General features: G+C 45.8%; 1 long non-coding RNA gene across 1 annotated transcript; it reads left to right on the top strand.

The window, feature by feature from the left end:
• The first annotated feature begins 13,330 nt into the window (after window positions 1–13,330).
• Window positions 13,331–13,936, top strand: LOC307200953. Its single transcript, XR_013832482.1, has 2 exons — window positions 13,331–13,436; window positions 13,731–13,936. It is a non-coding gene; the product is annotated as an uncharacterized lncRNA (long non-coding RNA).
• The last annotated feature ends 4,924 nt before the right edge of the window (window positions 13,937–18,860 follow it).

Below are 18,860 nucleotides of genomic sequence, written 5' to 3'. Positions count from 1 at the left end.
GCTATGATCAGAGGTTCCCAGTCTACTAACTTGCTGCTCCCATGGGTGGAAGAGGCACAAGACAATTTTTGGTGTTGCACCCCACTGTTTAGGAGGGCACCACCCAGAGCAGATTTTCAGGTGTTTAGGGGGTACCAGAGAGAAGGAGGAACCACCAGAAATCACAAACTTTTGGTTACAAGTGCAACAGGTGTTGGCAAAGTCCTACTGATGTGTTGGGATCTCTTCCTCCCCTTCTCATCTCCTCAACAACAATGCTCATGTCACTTTCCCAAGTACAAGAGGATGGATTCCTGTTCTGGGTAGCTCACTATCAATATTATGGAGGCAAAAGAAGAAGAAGAAGGAGATGGGAGTGCAAGAATATGCATTTATTGTTGTTGCTTAGTCGTTTAGTCGTGTCCGACTCTTTGTGACCCCATGGACCAGAGCATGCCAGGCACTTCTGTCTTCCACTGCCTCCCACAGTTTGGTCAAACTCATGCTGATAGCTTCGAGAACACTGTCCAACCATCTCATCCTCTGTCGTCCCCTTCTCCTTGTGCCCTCAATCTTTCTCAACATCAGGGTCTTTTCCAGGGAGTCTTCTCTTCTCATGAGGTGGCCAAAGTACTGGAACCTCAGCTTCACGATCTGTCCTTCCAGTGAGCACTCAGCGCTGATTTCCTTCAGAATGGATAGGTTTGATCTTCTTGCAGTCCATGGGACTCTCAAGAGTCTCCTCCAGCACCATAATTCAAAAGCATCATTTCTTCGGCGATCAGCCTTCTTTATGGTCCAGCTCTCACTTCCATACATCACTACTGGGAAAACCATGGCTTTAACTATACGGACCTTTGTTGGCAAGGTGATGTCTCTGCTTTTTAATATGCTGTTTAGGTTTGTCATCGCCTTTCTCCCAAGAATCAGGCATCTTTTAATTTTGTGACTGCTGTCACCATCTGCAGTGATCATGGAGCCCAAGAAAGTAAAATCTCTCACTGCCTCCATTTCTTTCCCTTCTATTTGCCAGGAGGTGATGGGACCAGTGGCCATGATCTTCGTTTTTTTGATGTTGAGCTTCAGACCATATTTTGCACTCTCCTCTTTCACCCTCATTAAAAGGTTCTTTAATTCCTCTTCACTTTCTGCCATCAAGGTTGTGTCATCTGCATATCTGAGGTTGTTGATATTTCTTCCAGCAATCTTAATTCCAGCTAGGGATTCATCCAGCCCAGCCTGCATTTAGATGGGAAGCACAAAACTATGCAAGCTTGCTCTGGAGTAAGAAGTCCTACTACATTTAATGACTCATACTCAGGACAGAATCTGCAACAAAGATGTGCCCTCCCAATCACCCATTCTCAGCATGTTCGCACCCCTGTCTCAGTGACATCTATGCTGGCTTGATGATGTCCACAGAATGGAACATGGCAGGATCCTCAACGATATGCTCTACGGGGAGGTGGCGTCAGGCACCAGGTGTCAGGAGTGTGTGCAGGAGCCAGGCCCTGTGACCAGTAGGGCTTCACAGGACTGGAGCCTTCCTAAGTTTGTTCTGGAGAGGCAAAGCCTCACCGCACAGGTGAGGCCGCTTGGTAACTCACTGCACCTGGTGGCAAGAGCCAGGAAGGGATACAAGGTCAGCATTTCCCTTCGGCTCTTTGCCACAGCAACTTATTTCCTGCCTTGCTGCTTTTGGCTTCTTGCTTCCTGATCCTTGGACCTTGGCTCCTTGACTCCTTGCTTCTTGATCCTTGGACCCTTGACTTCGTGACTCCCTGCTTCCTGACCCTCGGACCCCTGGCTTCTGGACTCTCGTTCCTGCTCCCACCCTGCCATCTTGCCCCCGGTCCCGACGTCTTCAGCCGGGACTTCGATCGCCCGTAGACCGGACCATGACACCAGGACCATTGGCAGAACAACTGTGTGTTACAAAGATGTCTTCAAGCATGACACGAAGGCTGGCAACATCAACCCCACCATATGGGAATCCCTTGCAGATGACCCCAGTGCCAGGAGACAGACAGACAGGTTGTGCATTCATAGCAATGACCAGAGGAGGAATTGCCACTGGGAGGAGCGCAGAGAGAATAAACGCCATGGTGCATCTGCAGCAGCCCAACCGGACACCTTCATCTGCTCCACCTGCAACAAAACATGTCTCTCCCATATCGGTCTCTACAGCCACATCAGACGCTGTAACTCTCCAACGGTTTGACTTCAGCCCCCAAAGGTGTCCTCTTCCACTGCTTCCTGAGACAGACATTGGATGCCAACCAATGCTCAGGTACATAGTAATGAAGCCTTCATGGTGATGCAGTTTGGGGTGTGCTGAAGGTACAGTTTCATGGACAAGTAAATAATATTTCAGATGCAAATTAAGCCCACAATGTATCCCTCAAATAGAGTGGTACCTCCGGTTATGAACTTAATTGGTTCCGGAAGTCAGTTTATAACCGGAAACCGCTCGTAGCATCAGGCGCGTTTTCGCTAATGGTGTCTCCCACTGTGCGTGCGCAGCCAGAACATGACTTCCGCTTGCATCCCAGGACAAAGTTCGCCACAAGGAGACCTACTTCGGGGTTAGTGGAGAGTGTAACCCAAAGCGTTCGTAAAGGGGGTGGTACGTAACACGAGGTACCACTGTAGCCACACAAATAACTGTGCCCCTTTTAATGCAAAGATGCAAGCTGCATGGCACAATAGTTGGATCTGGAAGCTACCAAATGTTTTGGCGTCTTAAAAACTAACATCCATCTTCTAGTTCATTTTGCTAGCCGGGGGAGAAGGTTCTTAATATTCTGTCCCTGTATTTGTCGAAACATTTTGTGCACTCTAATGCATTCAGATTTTCCATTATTTTTCACATGATTTTACACCCCCAATCTTTTATTTGTTAGGTACCATCAATGCGATTATGGAATCAGAATGTGTTTGTAACTTTTGTCATTGATGCTGGACATGAGTTCTTAAAGAACTGAAGTGCAACTGCAGATGTGGACATCAATAAATATTTAGCAAAGGACACTCTCTTCCTTCCATTGACTGAGAATTAAATGGCAATCTTAAGGGGTGGCATTTACGGATTTTAATATCTGCAAATCCTCCCATCCTCCGCAAACTGTAAGCTAACCTCACATTTCTTAGCTAGAAAAAAATATATATACCTGTATATGAACAAGTATCCTGCCATGGTTTCATTTTTGAAAAGATTCCCTCTGCTTTTGTTCTAAGTCAACACAAATTCTCTAGTTGCATAATGCTGTTAAACTTTTTGTAAGAGTTTTCTCCCCAGACACTCTTTTCTGCAAACATTTTTTTTTTAAGTATTTGTCAGTTTAGCATCATTGATCTTTTCCTCAGATGAATGCCAAATCTACTAATATAGAATGGGGTTTTTTTTGCCCAAAACCTGATTAAATCTTTTAAGAGAACTGTACTTGCATAGCTTGGCTAGTTGCTATGACTTTAGAATTTCACGATGAGGCTTAATTAATCATATGGTTTGGTGCTGCCAATTTCCTATCCAGTTTGCCACCTGGGAAAAGGTGGCAAGGTCACTGTGTGGGGCTCTAGCTCCTGATTTAAACCCTTATAGCTCTTCGATGTTGTGAGGCTTATAGCATCATTTCATACATAAATGACACAGCTAAATATTCCTTTAGCTCTATTAACATAAAATTAAAGGGATGGTGCTTTTTTTTCTCCTTAGGAGATAATTAGTTGATACCCCATTGAAGTTCTAATTTATTTCCAAAGAAAAGCCCGTAATTGGACATTGTTCTTACCCAAACGCAGAAGAAATCTCATGTGTAAGTGGTTGGGTTCTATTTTTTCCTCTTTTTTAAAAAAACATGTGCAGGCATAACTAAGGATGCTTTAGCTGAATTTACTTCCAAGCATAGATTTGGCAAGCGCTGGTTGCCAAAGTCATCAAGTAGAGGTCATGTGATGAAGCCAAAACCAATACTTAGGCCACCCAGTTCCCTCCCTAGAGTTGATGGTTGGGAGAGAAAATTGGAGATAATCACTGGCAAAATAAGCGTTCAAGACTACAGTAGCATACTGTTTTTGTCTGGCATGCCAGCTGTGGAGACTGACCCATTAGGGTGAATGGGGGGTTGCCCCCACCAACCTCTGACCTCAGACAGCCCCCCCCACCTGCCTCATATACTGTATTTATTATGTCCAGCTCAGGGGTGCTGTCAGCACCAGTCACCTTCCTTATCAAGCTCAATGTTGCTGTTGTAGAACTCAGCAGGGTAGAGGAGGGGGACAAAACTAAAATTAGTTGGGTCCATCTGTCATTGGCTCTGGCTCCCCCTGCTCTTGAGCTCCCTTTCTTCTGTCCCACCTGCCCCAATGGTTATCAGTCACCACTACATACTTTTGTTGTTGTTTAGTCGTTCAGTCGTGTCCGACTCTTTGTGACCCCATGAACCAGAGCACGCCAGGCACTCCTGTCTTCCACTGCCTCCCGCAGTTTGGTCAAACTCATGTTTGTAGCTGTCCAACCATCTCGTCCTCTGTCGTCCCCTTCTCCTTGTACCCTCAATCTTTCTCAACATCAGGGTCTTTTCCAGGGAGTCTTCTTTTCTCATGAGGTGGCCAAAGTATTGGAGCCTCAGCTTCACGATCTGTCCTTCCAGTGAGCACTCAGCGCTGATTTCCTTCAGAATGGATATATTTGATCTTCGTGCAGTCCATGGGACTCTCAAGAGTCTCCTCCAGCACCATAATTCAAAAGCATCAATTCTTCGGTGATCAGCCTTCTTTATGGTCCAGCACTCACTTTCATACATCACTACTGGGAAAACCATGGCTTTAACTGTACAGACCTTTGCTGGCAAGGTGATGTCTCTGCTTTTTAAGATGCTGTCTAGGTTTGTCATCGCCTTTCTCCCAAGGAGCAGGCGTCTTTTAGTTTCGTGACTGCTGTCACCATCTGCAGTGATCATGGAACCCAAGAAAGTAAAATCTCTCACTGCATGCTAGCACTCTGCAATAACATACATTGACTTATAGAACAAATTAGTATGCTCAGGAACTCCCACAGATGGGGATAACTGCACTCATAGAATCATAGAGTTGGAAGAGATCCCGAGGGCCATCTGCTCCAACTCCCTGATATACAGGAATCCTGCCCACAGCCATCCCTGGGTGGCCTTGAACTGCCAACCTTCTGGTGAACAGCCAGACACACTTACCCATTTCACCACAGACTCCCTAGTGCAAAGGGACATTGTAACAGACACAAGGGCTAAACCATTTTCTCGCCCATTTTTAAACAGTGTCTAAAATCACTCCCTTCCTGTATTTGGCACATTTTTTGGCGATTGCTTTGAAAGGGAATAAAACATTTCACTGATATAAGAAGCATTCTGGATGAGTTCCATTTGCGCTCGGTGATTTCAGCACATGGCCCAATCTAACTGTCTGCATTGTGCTGTGATGTCATCACATTCATTACGTGATCCCTGATTGGCTGGGATCACTCTAGAATGGAAAAGAAGACATAGCCAGGGATGGGTGGGGGGGAAGAGTGCCAAAGCAGCAGCAGAACAAAAACATTGTTGAGATTTCCAGTCCACCTTAAGTAGCAGACGTGTGGAACTGTTGCATGTCATATGTCTGTTTACATTCCAGCACAGTTTGCTGGGAACTTCCATTGTGTACAGCTTTTGTTCTTCCTGTTCTCTCTGAGAAGACGAGAGAGAGAGAGAGATGACATGTTTCTTTGTCCTGATTTATGATTAATAAATCTGTAGTAGTAGTATGCTTCCACAAGCCTCACACCTATTCTGTGTGTGCAGTTCGCTCTGCTGATAGTGTGCCCTGGCTTCAAAGCCCAGATCTCTGATTTATGTCAGAGCAGAGGCCGATGGTCTTCTCAGTGGGATGGCTGGAAGGAGCAGCGTCAGCTGGGGCTTACCAGCTGGCCTCCCAGCCCTCTGCATGTCGACAGAAATGGTGGCAAATTATACCACCATTATACCAAAAATTATACTCATCAAATAGTTTTCAGGAAACACCTCCCCACCCTCATGCTTCAAAAAGCTGTTGACGTGAGAAGATATTTGCCATAATCTTATTAAAGACTCAGCATGGGGCAGAGTATAGCAGAAATAACAAGGTGGTTCACATACAGATAAACCACAAAATAACCATGGTTGGAGACAGAATGCTTGTGCATGCCAGTTGCTGGAAACTGCAGGAGAAAAGAGTGCTCTTGTGCTTGGGTCCTGCTTGTAGGTTTCCCACAGGCATCTGATTGGCCGCAGTGAGAAAAGGATGCTGGACTAGATGAGTTGATGGCCCAAGCCAGCAGGCTCTTCTTATGTTAAGTTATAAGAACTCATCTACTGGTAATTAAAATACATAGTACAACTACTACATCAAAACGTCCGTAATTAAAATCTATAATAAGCAAGCCCATTGAAACAGCGTAACAGTGACAACAACCATCAAAGCAGGAGCCTCAAGTCTGGAGATCTGGGAAATGCTCATTGAAAGAGGTGGGTCTTCAGGAGCCGGTGGAATGCCAATACTGATGGGGCCACTTAGCTAAGCAAATTGAGTGACTCTGAGCCAGTCAGCAGAGCCAGCCAAAGCAATTTTCCTGCTTGAAGTAAAAGACAAGACAGTGCCTCCTTTTGATGTAATAATAATAATAATAATAATAATAATAATAATAATATTAATACCCCGCCCATCTGGCTGGGCTTCCCTAGCCACTCTGCGCAGCTTCCAACACAATATTAAAATACAATAGTCTATTAAACATTAAAAGCTTCCCTAAACAGGGCTGCCTTCAGATGTATTCTAAAAGTCTGGTAGTTGTTTTTCTCTTTGACATCTGGTGGGAGGGTGTTCCACAGGACGGGTGCCACCACCGAGAAGGCCCTCTGCCTGGTTCCCTGTAGCTTTGCTTCTTGCAGCGAGGGAACCGCCAGAAGGCCCTTGGCACTGGACCTCAGTGTCCGGGCAGGATGATGGGGGTGGAGACGCTCCTTCAGGTATACTGGACCGAGGCCGTACAGAAGTTAACCAGGCTGGCAGGCTGAAGTAAGCTGGATCTTATTTCAGTGTTGGCGATTGCTGTGCAGCCTACAACTCTTACCACCGCCATACCCTCTAACATTGTTCTTCTTCTTATCCAGCCTTTGCCAGCAGGTCTTAAGGCAGGTAACAACTATCTAAAAACCATTAAAAATAGTTAAAACACGAATGTAAGACAGAACCTGCTGGATCAGGCCAATGATATCCTTTTCTCACAGTGGCCAATGAGAAGTCAAGAGGAAGCCCGTGAACAGAACTTAAGTGAAACAGTGATTCCCTCAGTTGCGACCCCCAGCCTCTGCCACCTGAAGTAGCTACCTGCCTCACTCTGTCTAATAGCAGGCCCATGAGGCCAGTAGTTCTTTTCAGCCTAACTTACTTCCCAAGATTGTGATGAGGATCAAATGTGGCTGGGATAGCTCTCATTCAGTCTCCCCTGACATGCTTGGAGGCTGGGGTACAGTGTGGGGTACAGATGTGACAGATAAATAAATACACCCCCATATGTTTAGGGGGTGATGCTTTTAAGTGGCTGCTACTGCTACAAAGGGACGCAGGTGGCACTGTGGGTTAAAGCCTCAGCGCCTAGGGCTTGCCGATCGAAAGGTCGGCGGTTCGAATCCCTGCGGCGGGGTGCGCTCCCGCTGCTCGGTCCCAGCGCCTGCCAACCTAGCAGTTCGAAAGCACCTCCGGGTGCAAGTAGATAAATAGGGACCGCTTACCCGCGGGAAGGTAAACGGCGTTTCCGTGTGCGGCTCTGGCTCTGGCTCTGGCTCTGGCCAGAGCAGCGATGTCACGCTGGCCACGTGACCCGGAAGTGTCTCTGGACAGCGCTGGCCCCTGGCCTCTTAAGTGAGATGGGCGCACAACCCCAGAGTCTGTCAAGACTGGCCCGTACAGGCAGGGGTACCTTTACCTTTACCTTACTGCTACAAATGGGACGCGGGTGGTGCTGTAGGTTAAACCACAGAGCTTAGGACTTGCCGATCAGAAGTTTAGCGGTTCAAATCCCCGTGATGGGGTGAGCTCCCATCGCTCGGTCCCTGCTCCTGCCAACCTAGCAGTTTGAAAGCACGTCAAAGTGCAAGTAGATAAATAGGTACTGCTCCGGCGGGAAGGTAAATGGTGTTTCCATGCACTGCTCTGGTTTGTCAGAAGCGGCTTAGTCATGCTGGCCACATGACCTGGAAGTTGTACGCCAGCTCCCTCGGCCAATAAAGCGAGATGAGCACCGCAACCCCAGAGTCGGCCACAATTGGACCTAATGGTTAGGGGTCCCTTTACCTTTACCTTTACTGCTACAAATGGTAGGTTCATTTCAACTGTCTTGTCCTGACATCCTCATATTAGGAGCTGCCAGCAATGCTATTTTTCTAGAAAAAGAGGTGCCAGAACACTAAGAACATCTCCCTTGTTGTCTTATAATGACAATGGCGCCCACCAGAGATGTTCCGGTGAGTTCTGGTTGGAAAAAAAAAAAAAAAGCCCTGGCTGCCAGGGAGCCTGAGATTTCAACTGCCTTGCAGGATCTGGGTGGAGGCTGCATTCAGATGTGGGAAGTATTGCATTAGTTTTCCTGATTATAATGCTAGAGCTTTTCTAATGTCTTGATTTTCTAATGTCCCTTTCTCAGTGTGGTACCTGCTGTGCTATGTAACAGTGGCTTTTTGACCGATATACTGACATGTCATGCTAAATTTTATTCACACCAGTGGGTGTGGTGCAGCATGACAATGAACTTCCTTGAACAATGTCGCTATTCCACCACCCTTTCTGAACATGCCTTCTTCTGATCCCCCAAGATCCCTCAATGAAAATGGAAGTAAAGAACTATGCGCCTATCACTTCACTCCCACAATTTTGTGGGTAAATAGGGTTTTTCTTTTCCTTTCTGCAAGATATCAACCCAGGAATGAGAGCTAACCTTCCATTGGAGTTTGCCAGATTTTTGAAAGTTCATCATGTGAAAGTTCAAATATAATGTGGAAATTAGCAGTTTGGAGGAAGAGAGCAAGCTGCTGTGTGAATTCAGCTGAAGTGGAACTTCTAGAGTGTGGTTGTGAGAAAGGTAAGGGGCAGGATACCTAAAGGGCATGAGAGGACGCCTTGTAAAAGAATTTATAGGAGTGGTTCCCAATTGGTGGTCTGTGGACCCCTGCAGGTGGGGTTGGTGGCACCATTCACGTAACAAAAACTACCATAGGAATGTTAGTTTCTGTTTGCCACTGAGCAGCTGCTTGGAGTCACAGGACTCTGTTTACATTCCAGAGACCTTCCAGGCTGTTGGAAGTCTCACGGGAAAGGAGACTTGATGTGACGTTAGTGGTTTCCTGTTCCTTTGTTTGGTTGCTCTCTGCTTTCATAGAGAGAGGATGTCTTTTCTGTCTGCGTAGCTTAGAAATAAAACTCTTTACAATGCAGCCCAAACCTCTCGTCTCTTTCCTGTGCTGGAAACTCTGCTGAACGTGACAACGTGCCTTGGAGCCTCATCAAAGGCTCAGGTTGTTAATTATTCGTCGGAAGCGATTCCAAAGGCTCGGCTGGAGGAAGATGAGGCTTTATCAGCTAGGCCAAGCGGAGATTCCGACAAGAAAGACCAACATTTTCAAAAGTTAGGGCTCCATGGCTTGGCATTTGAAAAACAGGGGGGCTTCAGTTCTTAGTTAATTGGAAACCACTGTTTTATAACAGTGTCTCCCAAACTTGGACCATCATCCCTGACCACTGGTCTTGCAAGCTAGGGATGATGGGAGTTGTAGTCCATAAAGCTGGAGACCCAAGTTTGGAAAACACTGATGTGTATGATCATACTTTTGGAAGGACCTTGTGTTGGTTTCTGCTTTCTTCACTGTGCAGCGAAATGCTAGTCACAAGGCAATGTTTACATTCCACAGTCAGAGTTGCTGTTGGAGTTTCTCACGGGAATGGGAGACTGGATGTGACGTACACTGGTTTCCTGTTTTTCTCAGTTCCCTCGGTGCTTCCGAAGAGAGAGGATGCTTCTCTGCTCTCGCAGAGGCAATATGCATTTCTGTAATCTATCAGCTTTGAAGTGTAAATAAAGTAATGTAAAGTATGTGGCACGTACTCCTCATCCTTCCGCTGTGCACAGGAGCCTGCAAAAACAACACCTTGCAGAATCATCAGTGTTAACCTCATGTACCTAGAGCATTCCTATCAGACCCATGTCTTCCTTTTCTCTTGAAAGCCGCTAAGTGTCTCGGGTACAGTGTTGGCAGTGCTTTGCTCAGGGGCCATCCTTCCATCGTCGTCTTCTTCTTCTTTTAAGCCAGTGCAATCAGTCCCTCAAAAGACCAGTGTCGAGGATTAATATTTTATGCATGAAATGTTCCATGTACAGTAGTGACATAATAAGAAGAGGCATTTTATTAGTCTGTGCATGCAAGAAGAATGGATTACAGAAACAGGAAGTGTGTAACCACCTGCATCGAGATGCCATTTTATTAGCACCCAGGTTGCTCATTTTATGGACAGTGGACTTTTTAAATAATCTGATTTCATTTTCTTTGCCAAACCCCGTCTGAAGAGGAGCACCTCGTTTTGGTCCTCCTCCTCCTCCTCCTCCTCGCAATGCATATCTTGAGCAGAAAGTAACCCATGTGGAAAGGCTCTGAGCAAAGAGCTACAGCTGCTGCCACTTACGCTCCAGAGCACAATTTTAGGAATTAATAGCTTCTAATCCTGAAAAATAATATAGATACAGAATGGTGTTAGATTCCAAGCTGCCAAGATGAAGTCTCTTGCTTTTACTTCATAAATATGTTTATAAGAGGATGCCCTAATCTCTTTAAGAGTAAGGAGAAGCAGAAAAAGCTGCTGAGATCCCACTCTGTGTTAGAAGCTGAAGTCATCAAGCGACTGAAAGCTCTTCACTGACATTAAGGGCAAACTGTGTTGCTTCTCGATTTCAATCAATCAATCAATTTGTTGTGTATAGCCAAAGGCCTTTACAATGAACAGCAGAGGACAAGAGCAAGGCTTTCCTCTGAAATGGCACAAGGTAGCCTATAAAAGTTTATTGCATCAGAGCCATAGCTAGGTGATCTTGTGTCCCTGGCAGAACCGTCCAGATTGTGCCCCCTAAGTAAAGGTAAAGGGACCCCTGACCATTAGGTCCAGTCATGACCGACTCTGGGGTTGCGGCGCTCATCTCGCTTTATTGGCTGAGGGAGCCGGCGTACAGCTTCCAGGTCATGTGGCCAGCATGTCTAAGCCGCTTCTGGCGAACCAGAGCAGCGCACGGAAATGCTGCTTACCTTCCTGCCGGAGCGGTACCTATTTATCTACTTGCACTTTGACGTGCGTTCGAACTGCTAGGTTGGCAGGAGCAGGGACCGAGCAACGGGAGTTCACCTCGTCGCGGGGATTCGAACTGCCGACCTTCTGATCGGCAAGTCCTAGGCTCTGTGGTTTAACCCACAGTGCCACCCGTGTCACATTGTGCCCCCTAAAGTAAAGGTAAAGGGACCCCTGACCATTAGGTCCAGTTGTGACTGACTCTGGGGTTGCGGCGCTGATCTCGCTTTATTGGCTGAGGGAGCTGGCGTACAGCTTCCAGGTCATGTGGCCAGCATGTCTAAGCCACTTCTGGCGAAGCAGAGCAGCGCACGGAAATGCCGTTTACCTTCCCGCCAGAGCAGTACCTATTTATCTACTTGCACTTTGACGTGCTTTCAAACTGCTAGGTTGGCAGGAGCAGGAACTGAGCAATGGGAGCTCACCCTGTCGCAGGGATTAGCTCTTCTTTCTGCCTCTCCTCCACCCCCCATTCAATTCACCCTCTATTTAAAACCATTTCTTATGAGGCAATAATCAATATTTATATTTTTGGATATATTTTAAAGCCAATTTTGCGTCCCCCCCCCCATTGCCTGCACCCCTGGCGGGGCCCCACCTCACCACCCCCTAGCTACAGCCCTGTACAGCATAAATGTTTGAAAGCATTAGCGTAGCTGGAACCGAGCTTCTTAGGTAAGAAACACCTGCATGGATCTCTGGATTTCATTCAGGTTCGAACAACCACCTTACTGTGTAAAACACCCTTCCCTAGACTAGGGACTCCAGATCATGGAAACATAGAATTGTAGAGCTGGAAGGGACCACAAGGGTCATTTAGTCCAATTCCCTGCAATGCAGGAATCTCAGCTAAAGCTTCTATGACAGATGATGGATTACATTTTTCATGAAATTCTACTCAATATATAGTAGATTCCAATGTATAGTTAGCAGAGTAAAAACTTACACGTTGCAGGATTCTCCCCCCCCCCAATAGACCAGAGGCAATTGCATTTCATTCAGCAGAGCTTTACTGCTACTGAAGGCAAATGAGCATAATGGTCACAAATCCAATTCATTCAGGATTGGCACTGTCCATAAGAAATCCAGTTGCAGCAGACTTAACTTACAATAACTTCTAATAAGTCTAAACCTTAACACTAAGCATACTATGTACAGAACACCACACCAGAAGGAAGAGGGATAGAAAGAGAAAGTGAAACCCAGGCTCCTTCTTGCCCCACTTTTATAGTCAGCACGATCTTCACAGAAAGAGAGAAGAGAATCAGTTTAAACCAGCTGTACTCAGCTTCTCTGAAGGAATAACCCAAACACCAGGAACCTTCTGTTTGTTTCTTTCACACAGAGAAGCTTCCAGAACCCTCTTGAATCAAGTAGAATAGGAAAGATCTCTACACATCAGGTCAATACTTTATGCACTAAGAAATGCAAACTGACACATTTCTCACCAGCCCCACCCACGGGAGCTGTAGTCCAGAATATCTGAGAGGGGCTGCTTTAAAGCAAATGTTTCAGTCAGATTCTAAAAAGACTACCTTTTAGCTACCTCCAACCTCCCTTTTGTTATTTAGAACAGGCTTCCTCAACCTCAGACCTCCAGATGTTTTTGGCCTACAACTCCCATGATCCCTAGCCAGCAGGACCAGTGGTCAGGGATGATGGGAACTGTAGTCTCAAAACATCTGGAGGGCCAAACATCTGGAGGAAGCCTGATTTAGAAGAAATGAACAGGATAGGATGCACTGGAAAGCAAGGGATGGCATTGTCTTGATGCAGCATCAGTTAATCTCCCTGGCCACAAAATAAGGGTGAATGCTCAGTCAATATGGCAGCTGGAAGCAAGCTAGATGTAGATGTGCAGTCCCATCTAGAATCACTAGTTGTTGCACCTGGATAGTTTCACATCACAAGAGCTGGATGAGGAACTTTGATCTTGGTGTGGTATTTCCTCATTGTTTTCATTTTTGAAACAGGGCAGAACTGTACGTGAGAGAGTTCTCCAGAGGTGTGCCCCATCACTGAAATGCAGGAGTGATAACTGTCAGTGATCTTTGCCATTGACCTTGGCTTTGTCCAGCGTGAGTTTTCCACTCTTCACTAAACAAAAAATTAAAAATTAAAGCAAGGCTGTTGCTTTGTAGCTTTCGGTAACATGGACATAGTATGACGTGAGGCTGTCAAGGCTTTTTAACAATCATTAAAACCTTCCCCTGAGGGATATTTTCAATCAGACTGCATTACAGTCAGAGCGGACTTTGTGTGTTGAAACTTCACTTGCTTGTCAGAGGGAAGCATCAAAAATGAGCTGCCTGTAATGTTTATGGTCCATTCAGTGAATTTGCTCTACATCGTAATAATCCTTCATTTCACAGGGAAGGTATGCCGTCAGTGCTGGGCTGTTGAAAGCTGAGACCCTCTGGATTTTAACAAGAATCTATGGAGCACCCAAAAGTGAAGTTGGGCCTTCTTGCAACTATAAACCTCAGGTCCTTCATTTTGACCAAACTTGCTGCACAAATTTATTTTTAGCTTAATTGACGCATAACCCACTCCCCTGAATAAAAACATTCAAAGCAAATACCTTCTCTCCTTGCCCCCGCTCCTGATTTTGCTGCTGTGAGGTCTAGTTGTTATTTCTGCTGCAAATAAGGAATACACTAATTTGTTTTTAAAACCATGAATCATTGGAACACAAGCTTAGTAAAATCAAAGAAGATTTGTAGCTCTTCTAGAAGATGTACAAGACAGTCAGTGTAGGTCATTCGCTCCCCGCTGCAATAAAAACACAATACCCCACCCACTTTGTCAAAGAGTTTTTAAATACATTTTCTGAATGGGAGATGTAAATATCTTACTGAGTTGCTGCTTTGCTTTCATGCTAATTGTCTGAGGTCCAGACTGAATAACAAGTGGCCTTGCCTTTCATTGTGAATGCCTCACACACTCCTGGCAAGAGCCAGAATCCATAAAGGTCATGTATCCAGTGTTGATTCAATGTCATTGTTACAAAATAGTCCGCTGCTGAAAGCCCCTCTGGCAACCAGTATTACCCGCCAGCCTGGACGTTCTTGGGGCAGGGATGTGTAGAAAACAAAGATTAGGAGAGGATGGGGTAGACACTGATGACATACCAGCCAGAATCCTTAACCGCTTAGAAAAAGCAAAGGCATCTGGTACCTGCAAAAAATCCCAGAAGGTGGTTCATGTTACACTAGAGCAGCAAAAGACAAAGTGCCCATCCAGACACAGCTTTCATTGTACATTCGGGATGATTGTCGCTCATTATGGTATTGGAGCAGCTATAAGTGATTTTGCTTTCAGTGTTGTTAGCACCTACATAAGTCACGGGGTAGACATACTGCTTCCTTTCCAATCTGTGCACATCCCGTCTCTTCCTGATGAAACCTCACAACTTTTCATACCATAAATGAAAACAGCTTTGCTGTTGGAATGGTGTGTGGTTCTCTGGCTGTTGCTATTTTCAATCACGTTCCGGCAAATTCAGCCAATTAAAGCTGATTTTTTTGAGCTCTTGCACAACAGACCAACTCCCCCACTGCCGCCATCCCAAAAGACACAGGGAAGTGATGGGGAAAATGTGCCGGAATGTGTGAGACAACAATTGCTTGGCGCAGCGTCTATAGCCCTGCAAAACAAATCAGAATGAATACTCAGCATACAGCAGATGCCACCTAACCTCCCAAACTTTGTGCAAACAGGTCAGGATGGATACTCAATAAAACAGGCCATCTGGAAGTGACCACCATGTGTTTGCTATGTGATTGTTTCATCACTGAGCTATGGTTCTTTCCTCTCTGGCCTTAAGTCTGTGATGGCCCATTCATACCTATAAGACATCACAGGAAGTTTCAGTCATTTGGGGATAAACATGCAGGCATGAAACAGGCCTTCTCATGCAGCACTGCTTTTTTATTATAGTGATGCTGAGTGTGTGTGTGTGTGTGTGTGTGTGTGTGTGTGTGTACACACACACACACACACACACAGCCTTGGGTTAACCACACATTACCCCTTTTTAATCCTCCTTAAATGCTTCCCCACCCATATCTTGTTTTACTTTGAATAAACTCTTGATGCTTCCGAAAGGTTGAGGGGGAGCGTGCAAGACAAAATGTAGAACAATTTAAAATAAAGATACCTTGAAAACCACCATCCGGTCGAATAGACGTGTAGGAACATCTTGGGATGGGTGGGAGCAGAGGGACATTGAAATGAAGCAAGCCATGTTTGATGCAAAACATTGTTTCCCCCTCTGAATGTTCTGCTGAAAATGCACTTGACACGTTATACTAGTTGTGTGTGTTACAATGCGAAGATGCTCTTTACCTTGGAGGCGACATAAATTCAGCGTGATAATACAGAGCCTGCCAAGGCTAACACATATTTAAATGCTGGCCTAATTGTAGCATGCAATCCACGTACATTAATGGCATGTAAATCGTTTGTATGCCAGAGGTGTCACAACCTTGTTGCTCCTTACCTTTTCCCCGCTCTCTCTCCAATGGTGTCAAACTTTTGTTTCATTCCGTGAATCAATGCTGGTTTCAGAGCTTGAGATCTTTCATTGTTTGCTCCAGGGCCTGCTGTCCCTGAAGTTAATCGCCCTTCAATATGGCTATTGTTGCCTTGCTGTTTGCCAGTGAAGAAGCCGCACAACAGGACTACTTTATACAGAGAGGGAAATGCATATACAATCAAATATCCCTTTCTGGATGCTTGGTAGAGAAGAAAGATGAGGCAGAGGAAAGGATGCTGCAAAATATATCTCTATGTTGGGGAGTTTGAAAGGAAGGGTGACGAATAGCAAAAGTGGGGCAGGGGGGAGTTTTAGAAAATGGGAGGTCAGGGACATAAACTAGGTCCAGATTAAAATGGATTGTTATTGGATTCTTCTGTTTGCAAAACCACCATCTTGTAGCCTGCTTTTTGACTGACTCTTATGGCTTTCATATAGAATAATATAAGGTGGGCTGCTGTGATCCTTTGGGGGTAAGACCAGCACAACCACAACACTAATACGTGGATCTATCTTGAGAGTGCGCCTCCGGGGGGGGGGGAGAGTGTCAAACCGCTGGAGAATCACAGCGCTTGGTGTGGCTGCAGAGACTGATAACTTGTAAGTGCTGCCCCCCATGTTGTTTTTGCTGTGTTAGCAGCACCGTAGTGACTTCTCCCAGGTGCAAGATTGGGCAGTGTGTATGGAGGTTCTGAGCTGCCCAGATGAGAAGACAACCCCTCTCAGCCTCACTGATACCGTCCAAAGCAAAGCAGAGCAATACATTTGGCACCAGCTGGGCTGCAGGCTTTGCCGGAAAGAGGTGTACAACAACAACAACAACAACAACAACAACAACAACAACAACAACAATAATTATTATTATTTATTATTTGTACCCCGCCCATCTGGCTGGGTTTCCCCAGCCACTCTGGGCGGCTTCCATTAAAACCAAAAATACACTAAAATATCACAGATTAAAAACTTCCCTGAACAGGGCTGCCTTAAGATGTCTTCTGAATGTCAGGTAGTTATTTATCGCTTTGACATCTGATGGGAGGGCGTTCCACAGGGCAGGTGCCACGACCGAGAAGGCCCTCTGCCTGGTTCCCTGTAGCTTTGCTTCTCGCAATGAAGGAACCGCCAGAAGGCCCTCGGTGCTGGACCTCAGCGTCCGGGCAGAACGATGGGGGTGGAGACGCTCCTTCAGGTATACTCTTTCAGGTATACAAGACACCATCCAACTGCCTTAGCAACTCCACTCTAGATTTGCGTAGGGTTGACTCCCATCATCTAATCCAATCCCTGCAATGCAAGGAAGTCAGGTAAAGCATCCATGGCAGATAGCCACCCCTGCTGGGTTAGACCAAAGAAGATCTCTGCTGGGTTAGACCAAAGGTCCATTTAACCCAGCATTTCCATGGTGACCAGCCAGATCTTTCTGGGAGGTTTACAAGCCCAGCATGAATAAGCAGCCCTCACTGGCTAGTCTCTAGCACCTTCTGCCTCTCAACATTTTGCAAAAGAGCGAATAGGAGCTGTGCATCACCAAACTTTCAAACACCTGGAAGCTGTGATTGGTCCTTGATGCATATCCACTGCACACTTGAGGAAGTACATCTCCATTTTGCGCTTTCTGCGTTTCCTGCAGCAAGCAATGATCGAGGATCAGCTTGACTGCAGCAAACACAAGAGCGCCACGCAAGCAGTGGGAATCAGACCTGTGTTTGCTACATGTTCATTGTTAGGTTTGGCTTCCATTCCCAGGAAAAGGCTCTACAGCAAAAACTGAGGACCATGACATCATTGGAAAGAAATTCTACCCTGCCTAGAAAAGATGCCAAAATATTTAAACCCACCAAACAAACCCCAGGAAGACTGTAACTTGTGTAAGCCGGCCATTTTTGCATTTTGTGTATGTAAATGAAAGGGTTAAGAATATAGGAAGTCCTCAAATCATATTCTTTGGGGCAGGAAATCTGAGCTTGCAGCCTTGACCCATAGATACAACTTCTCTGGCACAGCATGGACAGCTCAAATTGTCATTCATTGTCTGCGGGGTTCAGGTTGGGATGAAAGTTGCTGATAGGATCCCGAGAAGAGAATTGCATTTCCTTACAGTATTCAGAAAACACACCGTTCTTCCCGGTGCTTCTGAACAGGAGAACAATGCTGATAGCAGCCTGCTACTTTAAATTGTTGTTGGCTATTCATTGCATCTACAATAGATGGTGGTGGTTGTGAACTGGCATACACACACACACACACTCACTGCTGAAAATAACAGCAAGCCATTTGGCAGACATCAAGCACAAAGTGGGGTTGTTTTATTCAAACGTTGGCTGCATAGCTAAACAGCTGCCAGGTTCCTTTTAAGACAAAAATTAGTTTCATTTCTCTGTATGTAGCACTGAAACATATCAGATAATTATCTCGTTGGTTTTGAGAGTAAAAAAAAATAAAAAATCTTTTGTTATTTAGGGTTATGTCATTGGCAGGTAGGGGGGATGCCGATCGAGGGAAGTGGATTTGAGCTGCCTCGCCCCTTTGATTGCACATTTGGGTATCAGGGGAGTTAGAAAACCAGATGGGTAAATGAGTGCATTCAGATTAGACTCCTGAACTGAAAGCTTATGGCTTTGAATGAATCAGAGTTCCCGTGAGAACTTGGAAGTGGGAAGCGTGGTGTTACAGAGAGAGGACTGGGCTTGGACTGGGGCGGGGGGGGGGGGACGTGGGTGTGAATCCTTGCTTGGCCATGAAGGTAAAGGTAAGGTAAAGGTAAAGGACCCCTGGACAGTTAAGTCCAGTCAAATTTGAGTATGGGGTGTGATGCTCATCTCTGCTTTCAGGCCGAGGAAGCTGGTGTTTGTCCACAGATAGCTTTCTGGGTCATGTGACCAGCATGACTAAACTGCTTCTGGTGCAATGAGACACCATGACGGAAGCCAGAGTGCATGGAAATGCCATTTACCTTCTTGCCGCA

Source organism: Podarcis cretensis (assembly GCF_951804945.1).
Source record: "Podarcis cretensis genome assembly, chromosome: 1".
NCBI classification, from domain to species: domain Eukaryota; kingdom Metazoa; phylum Chordata; class Lepidosauria; order Squamata; family Lacertidae; genus Podarcis; species Podarcis cretensis.
Note: the sequence above shows the minus strand (reverse complement) of the source record. Positions and strands in the feature narration are given on the sequence as shown.